General features: G+C 36.9%; 1 protein-coding gene and 1 long non-coding RNA gene across 3 annotated transcripts in view; one reads left to right on the forward strand and one right to left on the reverse strand.

Annotated features, from left to right (window-relative positions):
- The window catches only part of TBCA (tubulin folding cofactor A), a 75405-nt gene that overhangs the window by 13960 nt on the left and 41788 nt on the right, over positions 1-19657 (forward strand). The window lies entirely within an intron of this gene.
- The window catches only part of LOC140614839 (uncharacterized), a 2929-nt gene continuing 1995 nt past the window's right edge, over positions 18724-19657 (reverse strand). Inside the window, exon 2 of the long non-coding RNA XR_012015599.1 lies at positions 18724-18940. This is a non-coding gene — a long non-coding RNA (uncharacterized lncRNA). The remainder of the gene's footprint in view (positions 18941-19657) is intronic.

Consider the following 19657-nt stretch of genomic DNA (forward strand, 5'->3'; position numbering starts at 1 on the left):
TCAACCCTCCTTTTCACCTCCCAGATCTTTTTGTCCAGTTCAGAGCTATTTGGTTATTGGGAGATGGAAGAGAGAAGAGGAGAAAGCGAAATGTCAGATTAACCTATTTTGCCTTGAAATCCCAACAACCCTTTTTTCTTAGAGTCTCTGCCCTTCTGTCTCCTCCTACCTCCTGGGAGATAAAAGTGTCACCACTTCTGTGGCAAGGACTGTAAGGAATTAGGAGGCATTCTTGGCATCCAAGTTGAAATTCTGATTTTTTTTTTCTTATTTAAAGATTTTAATTTTTTATTCATGAGAGACAGAAACAGAGAGAGAGAGAGAGAGGCAGAGGGAGAAGCAGGCTCCATGCAGGGAGCCCGACGTGGGACTCCATCCGGGTCTCCAGGATCATGCCCTGGGCTGAAGACAGATGCTCAACCACTGAGCCACCCATGTGCCCCTGATTTTTTTTTTTTTCTTATTTAGAAGCCTAGTTATACATAGTATACATAGTATTCTGTCAAAAGTATTTCACACACATTGAATACTTAATAGGGTTAACTAGGCTCTTGTGATACAACTTATAAAACTTAACACCAAGTATAGCATTTTTACAATGGAAAACATATCTACTGAGATCACTAGAACCCTGATCATAATAAACATCTTTGCAGCATAACTGAGGCGCTAGTTGGAAAATGCTTAAGTTATATTGTGTGATAACTTTATCTCATGTTTACTTTAATTTTTTTCAGTCTCTTGCTTTCATATATATTATCAGCCATTCATGTGTCTCTCACTATTCCTCCTTCTAATAACTTCTCTGTACTTCTGCCACTGTTCTTTTGCTACTGCTAATCTATTTTAGGAGAACTCAGACTGTTTCTGCTGATCTCTAGATAGTGATGTGAAAATTGAGATTGCCAGAAGTCTGCTAATTACTGCTTTACTTCAACTAGACTTTTTTTCCCTAGCTACCATAATGTTGTATATTAATCTCCATCTGGATACAAGTTCCATAAGCAGGAATACAGAGGCCTGGCACAAAAATTTTGATAAATATTGTAAAATGAATGAATGATTTACTCTCTGACATTTTAAGCTTCTCGAGAACAGAAAAATGTCCTATTCTTCATTTCCTTTTAATATACTTAATGATACTTTAGAACAGTTTTTTGAACAATTTTCAGAAAAGACCTGGTACAAAACTCCCAAGATACAAAAAGATTTGCAGAAAAACATGAGTCTGCTGCCCCTGTGAACTAGCCACCCAGTTTTGCCCTCTTGAACCGAACTTCATTACTCATTTTTGTGTGTATGTGTATCGTTTTAGAGATATTTTGTGCATGCTCAAGTATTTTACATTTATGTCTTTAAAAACAAAAATGGGGACACCTGGATGGCTCAGCGGTTGAGTGTCTGCCTTCCACTCGGCATCATCCTCGAGTCCTGGGATCAAGTCCTCCATCAGGCTCCCCGCAGGGAGACTGCTTCTCCCTCTGTGTCTCTGCCTCTATTTATATCTCATAAATAAATAAATAAAATCTTTTTTTTAAAAACCCACAAAAATAATAGTATACTTTCTAGACATTGTTGTGCACATTGCATTTTTTGTAGTTCTGTATTAGAACGTGTAGAGGAGCCTCTATTCCTTTTAATGGCTGTAGAGTATTCTGTATGGACATACCGTATTTTTTTAAATCCCCAAAACGGTTTAAAATGATGGACCTCTATATTGTTTCCATTATTTTACTGGTTTGGAAGATTAACTTGTAGAGTAGTGGTAAGACAAAGGAAAAAGACTTTGAGTTTCTAGCAAAAAGTAAGAAGGTAAATACTGATAGGGAACTAACTAAAGGAAGTTAAGGGCTAATCAGTAAAGTTTGTTATGTAGATTCCTCTTGTGCCATTTCTGGAGTTGTGTCTGGTGATTAACTCTGTCCTCTGGTAGAAAAGGGAGGGGAGACACAAATTTATGTCCTGCTTTTAGGTAAACGGGAAGGACTTCTTATATCTGCTTTTTCTCACTTAAATTCAATTCAAAATTGAATTGATGCCAAAGTGGCACATTTTGGGGTGGCATATCTGCTATGCTTCCCTGGCTTAGTGATATTTGTGTTTTAAATACTGCAAGTTAGCCTCTAAAGAGTTATAATTCCACTAATGATTTAATACATTATTTTCTTAACATACAATTTAACACCCTTGTCTGGAAGAATAAAACTGTATGAGTTGAAATGCATATTGTTTAGATTTTTTAGGAAAGTACTTTCCACATTGTTGAAAATGGCAAGAATGTATGTGGCATGCAGGTATGCTAAACAATTTAAATTCATTTCACTTCTAAATATAGCCCTAAAAGGAGAAAATCTTTTCCTTTGAAACACTTAAGGGGCACAGCTGATAAAGTAAGATTAAAGATTCTCTCTCTTGTTTCTCTCTCTCTTTTCCTCTTGTCCTTCCTCTTCTTCCCCATTTGCCACCCCCCCCCCCCCACACCCAAACAGACAAGAAGGGTAGATGGTTTGTTCAGGATTACTCAACTAATTATCTGTAGAGCCAGAGCTGGAAAACTTTCTGAAATTGCTACATTATGCTCTAATCAGAATGACTTTTCTATTCTAAGCTCTAAAAAAAAAAAAAATTAAGTTTAATTTTATTCAAAGTTTGGTCCTTGAAAGTAGGTTCAGGGCAGCCCAGGTGGCTCAAGGGTTTAGCGCCGCCTTCAGCCCAGGGCGTGATCCTGGGGACCCAGGATCGAGTACCACGTCAGGTTCTCTGCTTCTCCCTCTGCCTGTGTCTCTGCCTCTCTCTGTGTGTGTCTCTCATGAATAAGTAAATAAAATCTTAAAAAAAAAAAAAGGAAAATAAGTTCAGTAAACTTTAACCATAAGACATTTTTCAGTTTTATTGAAAATTTGAATTTAATGAAATTGAAATTTTTAGAATTTCAGTTTTTAAACAATAGATTTATGATATCTAAAGAACAACTATTGGTTATACTAGACCTAAGTTAGTTTAATAACCAGGCCAGCTTTACTTTGTGAACATTCATTTTGTATTCTGTTCTACATTAGTAATCTTACTAGGAAAGCACATGAATTGCTTTGGTTTCTGAGAAGATTAATCTTGATTTCTCCCCACTGGAGAAATTTTGGAGATTACATTTATATTGTTGAAAATTATAAGGTAGAAAAGATTAGGTATATAGATGTGCTGAACAATTTAAATATTGAACAGAGTCCTCAAAGGAAAAAACATTTTTCAAATACACATGTAAAATTGGAAAACCTAAAATCTAAAGAAAAATACAAATAGAAACTTTATGTTTCAAACACTATTGCCAAAGAATCTTTCTGGCCAGATAGACTAAGAAGAAGCAGAAAAAACTTTAAAAGACCAATAGCACCTTGCTAATAAGGACTAATAGATACTTAAACTGATGAAAGTGATTCAGACAACAGCATATTAACCCCCTACTGTGCCATGTTTTAAGCTGTTAATAGACATTAGCCTTTTAAAGAAAGACTAACACTTTTATTCGTTTTCTAAGCTTTTGATACATTAGTGAACTGTTAGAGCCACTTGGTATATTTGATTCTTGTAAGTCAGTGCATTTTCCAGAATACTTTTAAGAAAAGCTAACTGCTCTGAAACTTTAGATTTTGCATAGTCTCTGATTTCTTAATATAATTAAGAAATAACTTTACATTTTGATTACTATAACTATTTTTTGTAGAAGTTATACAGGAAGAATAAATACTAATGTTTTTCACTGACAGAGAATGTTAAGTATGAGAAAATGATCATTATTAGCTTTGGACTTTAAAAAAATTTTTTTAAATTTATGTATTAAGGCCAGAATTTTTTCAAAAAATTTCCAGTAGTAGTATGTCAATTAAAATATAAATATAATTAGTTATTTTCCATAAATGCATGTAATTCTTAAAGATGTAGCCTTGAGCTATATGTATGTAAAAATGAGAAGGAAGGACTTTAAAAGTGTGATTTACTGTAAAATGTAAATAAACTTTGATATTGACTTCTTACTAATTAGAATAGTAATTTAATTTTTTGGTTGCATTGCTTTTTTTAGAGATTGCATTAGCAGTTTTTTAGAGATTAATAGTTTTTGGATGTTCTATGTCTTGTGTTTCATAGTAATCTCAACTACAAAGCTAGTAGAGATTTGATGTGGTTGTAGAACAATTACAATTTTGTCTTAAATTAATTGATTATGTAACAGAAGTAAATGTTGAATATATTGACTGGATTAAATCATGTGATGTAGGTGATTTGGATAAGTTAATTTACAAAAAAATTGGGACTTTGATAATTCTTTATTTTATTTTATTTTTTGATAATTCTTTAAAGTAAAAACAGAAGCAGAGTATTTAATTTGTCCAGACGGTACATTTTTTGTGATCACAAAAATGAATGCGAATATACAGAATGCATTTCTGTTATTTCTCATGCCTATTTGAAACCAAGGGGGAAAAATGGAGTAAAATGCTTAATTGAGAATGCCTTATAAAGTTTGTGAACTTGTATCATAACTACCAAGTTAATATCTGAAGAGCAGGTTTAGGTCTAAGAATTGAGTTTATTATTGAAGGGAATATTGAGGCATAGCTTTTTTGGCTAGCATTAGTCTTTTGATTAAGAAGATCAAGTTATACCAGTCGATCTTCTGTATCCTGGAATAGGTGTTTTCTATGAAGTTAAGATAGGGACGCCTGGGTGGCTCAATAGGTTAAGTGCCTGACTCTTCATTTCAGCTCAGGTCATGATCTCAGGGTTTTGAGATCGAGCCCCATATCGAGCTCTGTGGTAGGCGTGGAACCTTAAGATTCTTTCTTTCCTTCTCCCTCAATCCCCACCACTCTCTCCTCTAAAAAAAATAATTAATTAAAATAAGATAAATCCCCTTTTCCATATTATTTTAATATCAAATTCTCCAATTTAATGTCTCACTTAGCTGGAGTTTTGTTTTCATAAATCAGAAATAGTAGAAACAGTGAACAGATCTTGAATGGCAAGTTTAAGATGATTCTGAAGGCTGAAATTCCCTACTGAGAACCAATTAGATAAAAACTGTTCATTCTTCATATGCAGTTTTACTACTGTTGGAGCAACGGTATCAATAGATTTGGAGAGACCAACAATCAGTTCTCTTCCCAGCAGCAAGCATACAGAAGTTCGTCTTCCTTTTAGTTTTATTTTTTTTTATTTTTTATTTTTTTAAGATTTTATTTATTTATTTATTCATGAAAGACTGAGAGACAGAGAGAGAGAGAGCGCCAGAGACAAAGGCAGAGGGAGAAGCAGGCTCCATGCACCGGGAGCCCGATGTGGGATTCGATCCCGGGTCTCCAGGATCGCGCCCTGGGCCAAAGGCAGGCGCTAAACCGCTGCGCCACCCAGGGATCCCCTTCCTTTTAGTTTTAAATGGGCACTACAGCACTTGAAAATCCTTGTCTGAAAAAAAAAAAGAAAAAAAAAAAAAAAAGAAAATCCTTGTCTGTCTTCTCATGGGAAAAACATTTTCCAGTAAGCAGAGTTGAACAGTTTTGGTGAGATAAGATATGAGATGCTAACTGGTACCACCCTATTAGCTATTAGTAACTACTGTGAATCTGGACTATGATAAATTTTCCTATGCCTGAGGATTCCTTTATTTGATTTATCTCAACATCATTGAACATTTGCTGTTGTAAGGTACTATGCCAAATATTTGCCATTGTTCCCCAGAACTTTGTTGTTATATTTTTGCCAAAAGCAACCCCCTATACTATCAGCAATTCTTAGTTGGAAATGCTGTGTAACACATAACATGTGCTATCCTAACTTAACATCCTTAACATCAGATGTTCAAGTATATATACTCATTGTGAAAATTCAGAGTAGTGTCTTCCTTCCTTATTTGAGGTAAAATTGTGAAGTTAGTGATACTTCATTTAGAATTTAGTGGTATTACACTTAGATAAACTAAGTTTGTACCTGAGTTACGTTGATTTTAGTAGTAAAGACGGTATTTTGGATTCCTAATATTACAGCATTGTTCTGAATTTCAAATAAATATAATGCAAGTATTGCTTTGAAATCAATAAGAGATGAGAAAAAGGCTGAAAAGGGAAAGGCAGTCATATCATTTTATAATTGACTTGCTAAATACTAGTGTTTTCTGCTTCTAAAATTTCTTTTCATTACCTCCTGTCCCCACCTTTAGCTTCCTTTTGCTTATTTTGGCAACATAAAAAGGTGTGGAAATAGCAATGTTAGTTGATACTTTTTTTAGCTTGTGCTGTGTGCCATACGTTAGCTAAATACTTCATGTGTGTGTCATTTGAGAGCTTGTTTGGAGGTTTTATCAGGGGAGCGCAGCTTCTCATATATCCTTGACTGAAGAATGGTTCTCCTCTTCTGGGGATTGTCGTCGTCTTTGACCAAGTGTGCAGCTTTTGGAGGGATGCACATGGAGTGGTGAGGGAGGAAGGGGACACCCGCCCAGACAGCCAGATCAGCTGAATCAACCCTGGCGATCAGTGGGGTGACAAATGTCACAGCCAGATCACTCTCACATCTCATGTGTGTGTTTCATTTGAGCTTCATAGTTCTTATGTGAAGTAGTTGCTGTGAGCCTCATTTTATAGATGAGATTGAGGTGTTTTTTTTTTTTTTCCAGGTGAAATTGAGTTTAAGTAATTTGCCCCCAAATAAACAGCTAGGAAGTAGGTAGACCCAGGATAGGAGCACCTGTTGGGTGATCCCAATGCACTGACCTTTTTATACTTTGACAAATTTGTAAAAGGGCTAAGACTGACTAGGTTAATGGATGTAGATGGATGAGTAACATGTTCTGTGTTCTAGGAGCTTGTGGTACTAAGGAAAGACAAAAATCATGTAATTAAGACAATATTTACTGAGCCTAGACAAGGTTATGACAAACTGCTTGCAAGTCAGGGTTTTTTCAGTCTTGGCACTTTTGATATTTTGGGCTTAATAACTTCTTGGCTGGGTGCTGGGGAAAGCTCCTTTACATTGGAGGGTTTTTAGCGGCATCCGTAGTCTCTATCCATTAGATGCCAGTATCACGTGCATGTGCACGCGGGCGCACACACACAGACACATTTTTGTATGTGAAGAAGAACTTGTGGTGGCCATGAGCATGGAACTTGAAGACCTCTATAGAGAGAGAGTGTAATTAAGTATGAGTCCAGCTACTGGACTGTGAAATCTGACGCTACATTTTTCCCAATGCCGTGCTTCCCATGAGCTGATAACAGCCAATGGTATACAGACTTTTTCTTGGATGATACGGGATTTCCCTAATGACTTTGGCCTGAGGATTCCCTAGTGGCCTTGCCAGACCTTCTTAAAACCGCATGGCAGTCTAGGAGGCTACCTCTTAAACTTTCATTGGTCTTTCCTGCACTCGGGTCAGGCTTGTATCTTGGTCTGATGACTCTTCTAGCCTCCTCCAGCTCCCTTCTCATTTTTCTCTCTCATGGGTATTTGCACTGATAAAATCCTTACAAATTCAATACCATGTTAATGTTTTCTGGCTAACAAATTGAGTGACTTTCAAAAGGATATACAGGTATGAAGCAGCAGAATGAATTCTGCAATCTAGAGTTTAGATCTGTTTGTGCATACTTCTAACCATTATATGCTATCTTTTAGTAAGGCAGTACTTTTGACTCTGACATTTCTTTCTCCTAGTCAGTGTTTTGAGTCTAATGATATAAAATATCATAGTTCGTAGTTCATTATCAAATCTTTAAGAATTCCTAATAGCCCAACTAAGAGTTTTCTGGCTGTTGATCATCATGTTGATAGATGATGACATGGAATTGGAGAAAATATTATAGACAGTATATGTTTTGTTGAGGGATGTGTTCTGAGATTTTCTCAAATGCCCAAATTTGCAAACAGTAATTTTCTTATATTCCTTTACTTCTTATTGCCACTACCAGTAGTATTTGACTTTCTTTTCTGGTTCTTTTTCCTCAAAGAAACAAATTTGTTTTGGTGTGTTTTAATTCATTTACTGGTGTTCCATCACTCACAAGGACAATATAAGGAATAGAATAGTGACATTGAGATTGGATGCTGGATAGTTGTCAGACTTATTCACCATATTGGTGACTGACTTACTCTTGAACACTATTTTCACAGCTTATAACCTTAAGAATTGTATTTAAACAATATTAAAATTATATTATTTGAACGTTTTGGGGTATTTACTGAGTTAAGTCCTCAAATGTTAAGTCTCCAAATGTCTTCAGTATTCTCTTGGAGACCATTGACATATAAAGAAAAATCATTGAGGGCCTTTTACAAAAATAACTTAGATTTTTTTCTTTTCTTTAGAATGTAAAATGTTGAACTTACCTAATTTTTTTTAAGACTTTATTTATTTATTCATAGACACAGAGAGAGAGGCAGAGACACAGGCAGAGGGAGAAGCAGGCTCCACACAGGGAGCCCGATGTGGGACTCGATCCCAGGTCTCCAGGATCACACCCTGGGCTGCAGACGGCGCCAAACCGCTGTGCCACCGGGGCTGCCCAACTTGCCTAATTTTTAATTAGAGATCTTAAAAATATGAAACAGTGTTCAGTAAGAATAAGTGTTAAGAATTTTCTACACTTAAAAAAAAGAGAAAAGAATTTTCTACACTTTTGTTTGATGGCCGGTAAGGTAAGGTAGGGAGAAGGATAGGGATGAGTGAAAGAAGTGTTGCAGGTAGATACATAAGATACTAGAAAAGAGAAGTAAGGGATGGAAAAAAAGGAATAAATCTTACTTGCTTTGGGCCATGGGCCTCAGGTAACTTTTTAATTATACTACCCATTAAAGGACTAAACTCCTTGAGAGTGCCAAAACATAATCTCTTTGTAGTCTCCAGAATCCAGGAAGGTGCCTTGAATTTAGTAATTTTCAAGAAGCCTTTGGTTCATAGCAAAGTGACTGGTGAATGAATCCGTGCTCACAGTTCTTCAAATATTTGAATACTTAATTGTTTAGAGTGTTCTGATTGGGATAATTAGAGTGACCTCTCAGGATAGAAAGTATTCCCTGAACTGTATCAGCAGCAACTTGAAGGGTAGGTGAAATTGAGCCAAGGGCCAAATCTAGGCTCAAGCCAATTTCTTTCTCTATTTTGGGGCTTGGTAAACATAAAAGTTGTCGGTAAACAACTTTTGAATATAAAGTCTCTCTTCAGATCTTCTCTGAATGTGCAGCTACCTCTGACTAGAATATTCCCCAATATACTGCTCTGAATAATACTGACTAGTCCTTGATTTTTATGTCTCTTCTTGAGTATTCTTTATGAAGTCTTCCTGGCTAATGGATGAATCCATTTTGTCTCAGGTGCTCTTTGTATATGTCCTGCATATCATCAAACCTATAGACTTCCCTGCAGTACGCACACTCACTTCCCTTATTCTTCTTAGAATCAGAGATCTGAACCTCTCTTACCTAAAGTCAGCATTCTACCTGTGCTCTCAATCCCATCTCCTTGCTCTGTTTGTTTCTTCTCTTCTCTGTGCCTTTGATCTCTTTACTGGTATTCAAGCATGCTGCAGTTACCAGCATCTTAAAGATTTATTAATGTATGAGAGGTAGAAGGAGCTCGTGGGCAACCCGGGTGGCTCAGCAGTTTAGCACCGCCTTCAGCCCAGGGCCTGCCTGATCCTGGAGACCCGGGATCGAGTCCCACATCGGGCTCCCTGCATGGAACCTGCTTCTCCCTCTGCCTGTGTCTCTGCCTCTCTCTCTCTCTCTCTCTCTCTCTCTCTCATGAATAAAAAATAAAAAAATCTTAAAAAAAAATAGAGGGAATCTCGTAAGAGAGCCTGTGGTGGAGGAGGGGCAGAGGGAGAGAATCTTCTAGCACAGTCCCTGCTGAGCACAAATGAGAGACAAGACTTGATCTTACAACCCATGAGATCAAGAGGAGCCGAAATCAGGGGTTGAAGCTTAACCTACTGAGCCTCCCAGGTGCCCCTGAACTCACTAACATCTTAATGAATCAAAAGCATAAAACTTTTTCTCTTTTCCCTCCCTAGGATCCAGACTTGTCAAAAGCCATGCCTGTATTCAGAGCCTCCATGATCCCACCTCCCAGTCAATTCTTAACCTATTGTAATCTTTCCTTACCAAGAGAAGTGAAACAAAAGTCACCCATAGTATCTTAATAGTCTTTATCTTGATTTACTAGCAGCAGTTGACAGAATTATCCTTTCCTTCCTTCTTAAAAGATTTATAATCCTTTTTTTTCTTTTTAAAGATTTTGTTTATTTACTCATGAGAGACACAGAGAGAAGGGCAGAGACACAGGCAGAGGGAGAAGCAGGCTCCATGCAGGGAGCCCGATGTGGGACTCCATCCAGGGTCTACAGGATCACGCCCTGGGGGCTCTAAACCACTGAGCCACCCGGGCTGCCCTCCTATTCTTTTTTTGCTACAGTGATCTGGTTTTCCTTCTACCTCTTATCCCCTCCTCAGTCCTACTTTTGGTTTCTCCTTCTTTTGTTATTTATGCAACAGATTATTGAGCCACTAATATATGACAGATATTGCCTGAGTGATAGAGATATAATGACGACTAAAACTAGTATAAAAAGTCTCATCACAAGAAAAAAAATGTTGTAACTTACATATAGTGATTTTTTTTAAAGATTTTATTTATTTATTCATTAGAGACATAGAGAGGGGCAGAGACACAGGCAAGAGGCAGAAGCAGGCTGCCCTGAGGGAGCCTGACGCAAAACTCAATCCCAGACACCAAGATCGTGCCCTGAGCCACAGGCAGATGCTCAACCGCTGAGCCACCCAGGCATCCCAAGTGGTGGATGTTATTAACTAGACTTATTGAGATGATCATTTTGTAATATTTTGCAATAATTATATTTACACCTGAAACTAGTATGTCAGTTATACCTCAATTAAAAAGAAAAGATGTAGTTGCATTAATGCAGCTTGCCCTCTCTTAAGTGTTCTCTGGGGTCTATCTGGTCTCTTTTCCCCTTTCACTCTGTGAACACTTCATTTTTTTTTTAAAGATTTTATTTATTTATTCATAGAGACACACAGAGAGAGAGAGAGGCAGAGATACAGGCAGAGGGAGAAGCAGGCTCCACGCAGAGAGCCTGACGTGGGACTCAATCCAGGGTCTCCAGGATCACGCCCTGGGCTGCAGGTGGCGCTAAACTGCTGCGCCACCGGGGCTGCCCTCTGTGAGCACTTCAATGACCAATCTCACCCACTCCTGTGACCTCAGTTGTTTATGACTCCCACATGTGTATCCTTAGCCCAGACATTTCTCTTGAACTCCAGGTCTGGTTACCTCTTGACATTTCTACTTTAATGTCACAGAAACATCTTAAATATAACATGATCTAAAAGGTATTACAGTATTTCCACCCCTACCCTCTGCGAATCTGTTTTCACAGTCTCAGGTCACTGTAGTCTAATGATACGTCACACAATGCCTGCATCACTCACCTCACTTCATCTCATCACGTAAGCATTTCATCATCTCCTGCCATCACAAGAAGTGAGTACAGTCCAATTAGATATTTTGAGAGAGACTACATTCACGTAACTTTTATTACAATATTTTGTTCTATTATTGTTATTGATCTCTTATTCCTATTTCATAAATTGAATTTTATCATAGGTATATATGTTTAGGAAAAAACTAGTGGATATAGGGTTCTGTACTATCCACAGTTTCAGGCATCTAGTAAGGGTCTTGCCACTTATCCCGCATGGATAAGGGGCTACTGCTGTAGTTTTATGTTTTTCCTCTCCCACACTCTTCCTCTAGAGTTCCTTATGTCCAGTAGTGGTACCACCACACCACCATCGGCCCAGTTACCTTTGGCTTCTGCCTCTCCTTTCTCTTCCCACATCCATCATGCACTACAGTTAAAATAAGTTTCAAGTTTATCTATATCTCACTTCCCCCTGTTACCACTCTGGAGTAGGCTACCACTGTCTTTCTCTTGAATCACTACCTCACTATCCTTGTTTGCCTAGCCCTAGTCATCCTCTTACTGTTGCATTCTCCATATTGCAGTCGTAGTGATCTTTTTTTTAACTAAAATGTGATTATGTCACTCACCAGATAGGATTGTTTAATACATTTAGGAATAATCCAGACTCTTTAGTATGATCTTACAAGATTTTATGCTGCTCCCCCTCCTCTCTTGGTTAGTTTTATCTCTGCACATTCATGAACCAACTTTACTTAATCCTCAAACAACGTACCATATTCTATCTCACTTTAGAATCTTTTGTGCTCTTTTTTAGTACCTAAAATGCTACATCCCTGCTTGCTACTCCTGCATATACCCTTTTCTTCTTTGCTCTGCTAGTTCTTAATCATCAGATCCTAACTTGACATCACTTTCTGGGGAAAGCTTTCCCTAACATCCCTCCTCCAACTCCCATTTAATTTGTGTCTGCTTTAAAAGACAAATATTTTCCCCAAAAGATTAGTATATTTTCCTGAAAGAGTTGTGGTTATGGAATACGTTTTGTTTTTGTTTTTATTTTTTTTTAAAGAGTCTATTTTATTTTATTTTATTTTATTTTTAAATTTTTATTTATTTATGATAGTCACACACAGAGAGAGAGAGAGAGGCAGAGACACAGGCAGAGGGAGAAGCAGGCTCCATGCACCGGGAGCCCGATGTGGGACTCGATCCCGGGTCTCCAGGATCGCGCCCTGGGCCAAAGGCAGGCGCCAAACCACTGCGCCACCCAGGGATCCCTGGAATACGTTTTAGATTTTAAATGTGGCATTCTCATTTGGGAACTGGGTTTCTGGTTGTAAATCTCTTTATTATCTGTTTGGTTCTTTTGTTTTGTTTTGTTTTATTTTGTTTTTGGCCCCCAGGGAACCTTTTAGTTGCTGCTATGTTTCAAAAGTAGAAAAAAAAGAGATGGACTTGACTAGTAGTTTAAAAAGATACTTCTGGGGTCCCTGGGTGGCTCAGCGGTTTGGCCTTTGGCCCAGGGCGAGATCCTGGAGACCCGGGATCGAATCCCACTTCAGGCTCCCAGTGCATGGAGCCTGCTTCTCCCTCTGCCTATGTCTCTGCCTCTCTCTCTCTCTCTGTGTGTGACTATCATAATAAATAAATAAATAAATAAATAAATAAATAAATAAATAAATAAATAAATAAATAAAAAATAAAAAGATACTTCTAAGGCAAGAATTAAAGTATCATTTCTTCTTGGTCTTATTAGCACTGTCTTATTAACTTTGCAGGTAACTTCAAGCATATTTCTACATATGTGTACACACATATATAATCTATATATAAATAACTCTTTCTGTAGAGTAACATTGCTAGTGGGCCTTTTGATTTCAATATACTGAAATACTAGTCTCTGTAGTACATTTCCCTGGGCAAGATGGGCAGGGAGGAGAAGTGATCCAACCAAAGATGACTCCCTTCTCTGTAGTGTATTTCAGACTCTTCTGATCTACCTCAAATGTGGAAATATATTTTATCTTACATCATGACACAGTATACATATACACACATGACTGAAACAAAAATTTAATGAAATATTCCAATTTTTGCCACTAAACGATGCATTATTTCCAGTTCCGTTCTTTTTTCTTTCATTGAAACAATTATGATCACAACCCACTGAATTTATTTTGGGAGTCTTGGAGTGCAACCCTGACTAATGGATTACAACCAACCATTTGGGAATGCTCCTATAGAAGTAGGTAGTGGCTAGAATCTATATTCAAACTAGCCACTTCAACAAGCAGAATCTCAGCCAAGCGGGAGCCCTGGTATGGGAAGGACATGACTAACAATTACTCAATACCTGCATGATGCAGCATTGGACCAAGAACTGGGCTTATTTTATATTAACTATCATATTTTAGAGCAGTTAATCTTTCTGTTTTATATGAGGAAACTGAGGCTCAAAGGCAGGTGACTCACTTAAGACCATATATATAGAAAAGGTCAAAACTAAGATTTGAACTTAATGCAAGTTAGTCTGCCTAACTCCAAAGCCTATGCATTTGCACCATATCTCTGTTTCTCCAAGTAAGTAACATTGTAATATACGTGCTAAACTTGGAAGGGGATTAGTGACATTTAGGTGTCTTCAAAATTTTATAGTGGAAAATAACAATAAAAAGCCCCATTAAATGTGAGTTGAGACAGGCATAAACATTGACAAACAGTTAAATAGTGATAGATTATATTGGCTTTCCAGTGAGCTTAAGTTCTTCATGCCTCTGCTCATCCAAGAGGTAGAGGTAATATCCTTAAGGCTGAGATATATGGGGTTTTCTTGATGGTAAGGTAAATGAAATGTTCAGAGGCTTTACTACTGCATCAGAGCAGATAATAAGGCAATTAGAACTGTTAAATTGATGAAACACGAGACTGGGATGAGTTATGTCATGAATTGCAAAGAAACAAGAAATTTTACAGCAACTTTTGAGACTAAAGATGAAAGATATCTCAGTAAAATGAAGGGAAATTGATAGTTAAAGTGCTAGATTTATTGACCTGAAAAATCCAACTAAGCATTTTAGGGCCAGTTTCAGGATATTTATCAGCTTTGTAAATAAATAGAAAAAAAATTGTCAGTTTATGCTGATAGTTTAATTTTTTATATTAATAAAATGAATTTAGGATGTGTTTCTTCCTCCATTTTGTTGAGTTGTGATGCACCCTTGGAATCTTCTGATCCAACCTCCTCATTTTACAGATGTTGAGCCTTAGACCTGGAAAAATTAAGCACTTTACTCAGGGTCTCATTAACAAAGTCAGGAATTAGAACTGGAACCCTGGTCACCTGGTCATACGAGCCTTTTGTATTTGTGTAGAAAGCTTCAGAAGTGGCTATATCTGTTGGTTTAAACAAACCAGAAATAATTCAGTTATAAGATCTATCTTCCTTTAGAAACCTTTTTGGGATGTTATTCTCATGTTTTCACAAGTTCTTTCTAAGTTCCAGAAGCCATATACACGTATGCCTCTAGTTTAAGCAGGCACAACTAAATTCCATTGTCACTAAGTGTTAGATCTTGCATATCCATCCTCTATATGATTTTTAATGTGAATACACAGAATGACTGTTAATTGAGTTATTATTTATGCAAACAGCTCACTATAAAGCATTGTATAGGTATATGTGATCAAGATACAGCTATTTGGTCAAAGTTATTTGGAGAAGAAATCACTTTAAGAGAATTAAAATTTTGCTAGGTGAGTTGACAAAAAAGCTTCCTGGAGGAGATGACATTTGAGGCATATCTTGAGTGAGTAGTAGGGATGAGGAGGTGGGGTTAGGAGGTGAGGAGTTATTTCCTCTTAGCAAAAGAAGTAAGATAAAAATGTCCAAAGCTCATTTTGAAAATGAATAGGGCATATTTGGGACGTAGCATGGATATTATGATTGAAGGGTAGAAAGCATGAAGTATATAATGAAAATATACTCTGAGGGTCTTTAATATCCTTCTGAGAAATTTGGAATTCTATAGATACTGTTTCTGTTTGAGTATTTGAGTAAAGCAAGGGAATTCTGGTGACAGTTTGAAAGCTACATTGTGGAAGTGTAGAGAACAGTAGTTTCCTAGTGTTTCATAGTTTGTTTGTTTTTGTTTTTTTTTTCCAGCTGGATTAGAACTTAAAATCATGGTCTGTGGACCTCTGATGGACTGTGTCTAGTTAAGTGCTATGTAGTAGTGGTTGTACAAGGTTTACTTTAAATGAGTGAATTTCTGCTTAGAAAATTGGGCAGCCCAGGTAGCTCAGCGGTTTAGCGCTACCTTCAGCTCAGGGCATGGTCCTGGAGACCTGGGATCGAGTCCCACCTCAGGCTCCCTGCATAGAGTCTGCTTCTCTGTGTGTGTGTGTGTGTGTGTGTGTGTCTCATAAATAAGTAAAATCTTTTAAAAAAAAAATTTCTTGTGGTGGAGATAATCCTGTTTTATTTTGTTCTTTTAATGTAAATCTATAAATAAAGCATATTAAAATTGGCCTTTGCTTGTTTGCCACCAGCTAATGACACCACTTAGAATGCATATAAGGTATGTACAAAATAATTGAAGATTGAACAATAAACATATAGGAATGTGAAGGACAAATTAAGCCAAATAAACTTGAACACTCTTAGTGTGTTTACTTTTTGGTGTTTTTTGGCAGTTTACTCTTTATTGATTTAAAAATGAAGGAAACATGTAGCAAAATAAAAGTCAAAGAGGGAGAATGTCAGATATTTTATATCTTCATAATCTAACCTAGGTCATAAGGAGGAACCTCCATTTATTGATATACCATTATTCTTTCCTCAGATTATTAAATAGTGTCTTCTAGCTCCAGGATTTGGTTCAAAACTTAAGCAAAAAACCCAAACAAATCCATTAGTCATTTAGAATAAGACCATACATTTCACAAATGGCATTGTGTTTACTTTTTAATAGAATAGAATTATAAAATTAATACTCATTGGAGGGAAGCTAATATCTAATTTCATTAAAATGAATAATATTTTAGGAAATTTAAATTCAAGTTGGTTGTAAATACGAACTAAAACCTAGCAGTTGAATGATATCAAGGGTAATGATGGCACGATATAGAATGGGGGATAGTGCTCTGAATGGTACCATAGGTGTTATGTTAAATATGCTTTCATTTTAAATCATATTAATTACCTGGAAGAAGACATGTAAGAAAATCCACAAAGGATGCAAATTTTAGATTGTAATTAAAGAACTGAAAAGTGATGAGACATGCCTAGGTAGATAAACACAGTGAAATTTCATTTGTAAAATTAATTCCCTTGAGGGGAAAATGGAGCAGATTAAATTCACTAAAAAATTTTGCTTCTAGGGGATCCCTGGGTGGCGCAGCGGTTTGGCGCCTGCCTTTGGCCCAGGGCGCGATCCTGGAGACCCAGGATCGAGTCCCACGTCGGGCTCCCGGTGCATGGAGCCTGCTTCTCCCTCTGCCTATGTCTCTGCCTCTCTCTCTCTGTGTGTGACTATCATAAATAAATAAAAATTTTAAAAAAAAATTTTGCTTCTAGTTTGTCATTTGCCAATCTGAGTAAACATTGAGTACCTCGATTCAGAGTCTGTCTTTTCATGTTATAATTCTTTTTATGTATGTAAGATATCATCAAACCAAAACCTCTTCCTAAGAAACAAAACCAAAATTGTTAACTGTCTTTTACTTTATCATTAAGTTAAAATACTATTTTTTGTGGAAACTTTCTTTTTTTTAAGATTTTATTTATTTATTTGACAGAGCATGATTGGGGACAAAGGGAGAAGGAGAAGTGGGCTCCCCACTGAGCAGCAGGGAGCCTGAGGGGGCTTGATTCCAGGACCCTGGGATCATAACTTGAGCCAAAGGCAGATTGCTCAACTGACTGAGCCACCCAGGCACCCCAGAAACTGCTTTCTTATCCACATAAAACCCAGAAGCCATAAAGATAAGATTGAGAGATTTAACTATATAAACATTATAAAATAAAATTTTCCTAGGGAAATAGAGCAAAAATGAAGGAAGAAGGAAGAAAAACAAGATAGATGACACATTAGGAAAGTACTTACCAACTACATGACAGATAAAGGATGAAGATCTAGAATATACAAAGAACTCCTGTCAATTGATAAAGATAGGAACACACCAGTATAAAAATAGTTGTGAATATAAACAGGAAATTTGCACATAAAGTAATAGGTTTGGATAACATATGAAATGTTAATAGTAACACTATAAACTACATATGGTTTGTAAGCAGTTTACAGGTATCAACCCGTTTCCTAGCTACTATTATTGGCAGATACTAGTATTATATTTGCTTTACAGTTGAAACAGGCACCAAGAGTTTAGGTAATTTTGAACTAGTGGAACCAGCATTTAACCTGGTTCTAGACTCTACCCATGATTGTATCTCACTAATAATCCCAGAAATGCAAGTAAGCACAGCAATAATATTATCGGTCACCTGTAATGTTGGCATAAATGAAAATACCAGTACCAAATGTTGTTGAGAGAAATGGGCTCTCACTGTTGGGAAATATCAATTGTTACTATCTCTGTAGAGGTGAGTTTTACAAATGTACATACCATTTGACTTAGAAACACCATGTTAAGATTTTCATCTAGAGAAGATAAGCAGAGAATGGTATAGATGTATGGACAATGATGTCATCTCACTGTTTATAATAATATTAAAGAATTGGAAACACTATAAATATTCATTGATAGGGTGTTACTTAAGGTATTTTGCATGCAATCAATGAAACTATATAGTCATTAAAATTACTTGGTGTAGGGCTGTATGCATGCCGTGGAAGGACTTCTACAATCTATTGAGTGTGACTAGATTGAGATCACCATGAGGGAAGGGATAGTAGTTATTTTGTTCATTGTTCACTGCTCGGTACATTGCAAGCATGTGCTATAACAAAAGTGGACATGCTGGATGGATGGATGGGTCGGTGGGTGGGTGGGTGGAAGGAAAGGAAAAGGATATGGTAAAAAGTAAAGATTCTAAGATTTGAAACTGGAAGCTTTCTGTTCTTGTACCTTCTTAGTAATAGCACCTTGTTTGAACTCAAGTCTTAAAACATTGATGTTCCACAAATATTTCTGTAAGGAGGAACAAGTTAGCTTGCATTAACATATGTATTAGTTTTCTAGAGCTGCTATAACAAAATTACCACAAACTGGGTGACTTAATACAATTAAATTTATTCTCTCAGATTTCTGGACGCTGGAAGTCTGCAATCAGGGTGTCAGTAGGGCCATGATCCTCGCTTCAAAGGCTCTAGGATAGAATCTTTTCTTGCCTTTTCTAGCCTTTGGTGGTTGCCAACTGTCTTTAGTGTTCTTGGCTTATGGCAGTTTAACTCCAGTCTCTGCTTCTGCCTTCTTCTTGTGTGACTTCTCTATAAAAGACCCCAGTCATTGGATTAGGGTCCACTCCAATCCATTATGACCTCATCTCAATGAATTATCTCTACAAAGAACCTGTTTCCAAATAAGATCACATTCTGAGGTCCTGAGTGGACCTGAAATTTGGGCGATACTATACAACCCACTACAACATCTCAGCTGAATACAGCCTTAAGGACAGACTCTCTGAATATCCAAGCTATCAAGTTTTACTTTTTAAAAAGTACCAAAAATTATTTCAGTATATTAATAAGTTGGCATTCTAGCATTATACATTAGCCTCATTAATCACCGTTATTCTACCCTTAAAACATGATTCCATTCTTAGTGGGGTGACAAAATAAGTTTTGAGCCTAAGAACCAGAACCTAGGGTGTGATTAATTGACCAAGGAAGGGAAGGCTTTTTAGGCCATTTCAATAAACTACCTCCTGACCTCTCCAAGTAGAACACGACTAGACAGTCATCAGCTCCACGAGTCTTCGTTTTTCTTGTTTGAATTTCCATTAAAATTTTGTTTTTAAGCAGAGCCTAGCAGCATCATTTAACCTTTTTTTTTTTTTAAGTATTCAGATTTATCACTGTTCTGTACTGTAAATAAGGTAAAACTCATTTAGGCATTATCAGGCTGTTGAGGCTTTATATTCTACTTGAAGTGCCTAACTGCCTTAGTTTATAAGGTTCTTCTTTTTCTACTCTAGTTAGATGTTC

The sequence above is a fragment of the Canis lupus genome, chromosome 2, assembly GCF_048164855.1.
Source record: "Canis lupus baileyi chromosome 2, mCanLup2.hap1, whole genome shotgun sequence".
Lineage (NCBI taxonomy): Eukaryota > Metazoa > Chordata > Mammalia > Carnivora > Canidae > Canis > Canis lupus.